We start from the raw sequence: 2,986 nt of genomic DNA on the forward strand, positions 1-2,986 counted from the left end.
GGTTTTAAACTGGAAGTGTGTAGATTTAGACTAAATATCAAGAAGATATTCTTTGCTGTGAAGGTGGTGAGACACTGGAACAGGCTGACCTGTGAGTCTGTGGATATCCCCTCCCTGGAAGCATTCAGGGCCAGACTGGATGGGACTTCAAGCAACCAGGTCTAGACAGAGGTGTCCCTGCCTATAGCAGCAGGCGTTGGACCTAGATAATCTTAAAGGTCTCTTCCGACTCAAACCATTCTATGAACTTCTGCCAGCTGTTTGTAGAATGCCTCTGTCTCTTTATCCTGGTTATGCAGTCTATAACAGACTCCCATCAGGATGCCCACCTTGTTGGCCCTGCCCCTGATGCTTAGCCACAGAGACTCAATCTTATTACTCCCAGCCCTAAGCTCAACAACACCATAACAGACTTCAACACAGAGAGCCACACCAGCCCTCCTCAAATGAGGCCATCCCATTTGTGCGATGTGTCGTGTGAAGACATCAACAAAAAGCTGGAGAAATTAAACAGATAAGTGGGTAAGCTTGGTGGGTATTTGCAAACTATAGTTACTGGAGGAAGACAGGACATTGTGTATGCACTTTTCCAGAAATAGGACATAAAAAACAGTTTACATGTGACTTGTTCCTTCCCTTCTTTTTGGAAGATGAAAGCAACAGACTCAGAAACACCATTCCATTTAGTTTCCCTGGACATCAAAGGAAATGGGAAACAGTTAATTATTTAAGGCAAAATTCTGGTCCCACTCAGGATCTCCCAGTCTAGGAGAATAACGATGGTAACAGAAAAGAAATTAACATCTGCAACCTTGACAGAACCTAAACTGGCAGTGAGAACCTTGCAGCATGTGTGGTCCAAAATGAACTACCAGCCTCTTGCCCATCACTCTGTCCTGTGGGGTTTTCACCTGGAAATGACTGCAGGTCCACTCCTTCTGTGAGATGTGCAAGACCACACTCCACATTAATGATCTGTTTTCATCTTCTGTCCAAGAGAGCTTCTTCTCCCTTGAAACAGAAGAACAGCAGCATGTTTTCCTACACTGCTGGAAGGCTCTGGTGTTATATCCCATGTTTGGCTTTGAATGGCTGGGGTGGTGGTTGAGGTTGGGTGGCTGGAAGGCTGGAACTGATCTTTCCAGACCTACCCAGAAGTCAAGGCCTACTGCATATCTATGACGACCTTTCCTTGACAAGAAAAATAAGATGAGGTGTGCATAAGACAGGGCTGCATTTGACTCCGAACTGGAAGAAGAGCTGGAAGAGGCAGTCAGCCCTCCTCTCTATATTATACACCACTAGTACCCACAGCGAAAATAGAAAACCTCCATCCAACTGATAAAGGCTAAGCCACAGTCAAAAGCTATTATAAAATTCATGTTACCATCCATGTTACAAAGTAAAGAGGAAGAAAATCTGCCACTGACTACAGAAGAGAAACCTCCACAACCCAGATGAATAAGGACAATGAGGTAACCTGCTTTTGGCTTCCTTTTTTCCCTCCACAAAAACAGAGCTTATTAAAACTAAAGGAAAATTGCTCTCTAATGGCTATTCCAGCCTCTGTCAGTTATGTGTTTTGGGAAACGGGGCAAGATCTCTGTCCTGTATATCTTTGAGATAATAATGGTGTATTTTAGAAAACAGTTTGATGTATACTTGAAAAGCATTGTGTGTCAGTTATCTCATTACAAGATTCTCAGCATGGAAAAATCCAGGTTGTCTGAAACCATCCCGAATTACAAAGAAAGTTCTTGGCATTTAGTTGCTGACACAAGAGATAATTCAGACGTATTATTTAACGGTACCCTGTGGCAAACTTACAGCATTATAAACTGCAGAAAGTGTGGAAGATTTCATCTCTAGGGACCTGTGTTCATTTTAACGGTGAAAAGCACTGTGGGTAGAGTAACACTATGCTGCAGCACACAATGCAAGAAGCATTTTGTTGTAACAGGTTCCACATTTTTTTTCTCCTGTTGGTGAAACATTACATTTAATATTTTGTTTGGTTACTTGGGTTCAGTCACTTATTCCCAAGAAATTCATCTTTTTTTTTTTTCTTTTTCTTTTTTTTTTTTTTTTAAACAATCTCCACAACTTACAGTTCTCTCTTCTAACAATTCTCAGATATTTTCAGATCCCTTGCAGAGTGCACTCAAGTTGCTGAACTGGAAAAAAGTTTTTTCTCACCTTTTGTTGCCCAGAAAGAATCCATCAGAATTGGGTAGTCAATAGAAGATGACACTGCAGGACGGGATCATAGTGGGATTACTCATTTTCACAGTAGTGGATTAGCTGTTTTCTTTTTCAACCATACCCTAAGAGCTGAAGCCTTAATGGATCTGGGTGAATTTCAGCTTGCTGTTCTTATTGAGTTTTGTGTCTGGGTTCTTCCCTCTCTGAAGACTGTGTCTGCTAAGCATCCTTGCTTACATTTTTAATAAAGAGAGAACATGTGATAGAAAAGAACAGAAATGCACCACATAGGTATGAGTTTATCTTTAGAAAGTTCTATCAAGGAGACCTTAAACTGACTTTTTTTCAGTGCTTACTACAGACCACTCACCTTAGAACAGCTGACTTTTTGCTTTTCTCCTGCTTATGAAAATATATTTAACATATGCATTCTCTGTTTACCATACATATTTTCATTACCAATGATGCACTAAAAGAACTGCAGTACCCTTCACAAAAGGTTACTGTTGCCAAATGATAAATGGATTTACAGCTGTCTTGTAGAGTGAAAAGAAATGTGACTCCTTTCTGTCAGAAAGTACAAAGAATGGATTGAATTACCCCAGAACCCTAGCCCATAGGCTCAAGCAGTGTTCCAATAATACAATTAGAGGAAGAAGTTTTCTGCTCACTTGGTTTGTAACGATGGACAAATATGCTATGAGTATCTCTAAGGAGAGCAAAAGACAATGTACTAATGTATGGGTTTTTTCTTTTTTCTTTTAAAGAAAAAAAAAACATAGCT

Source organism: Meleagris gallopavo, chromosome Z (assembly GCF_000146605.3).
Source record: "Meleagris gallopavo isolate NT-WF06-2002-E0010 breed Aviagen turkey brand Nicholas breeding stock chromosome Z, Turkey_5.1, whole genome shotgun sequence".
Classification (NCBI taxonomy): Eukaryota; Metazoa; Chordata; class Aves; order Galliformes; family Phasianidae; genus Meleagris; species Meleagris gallopavo.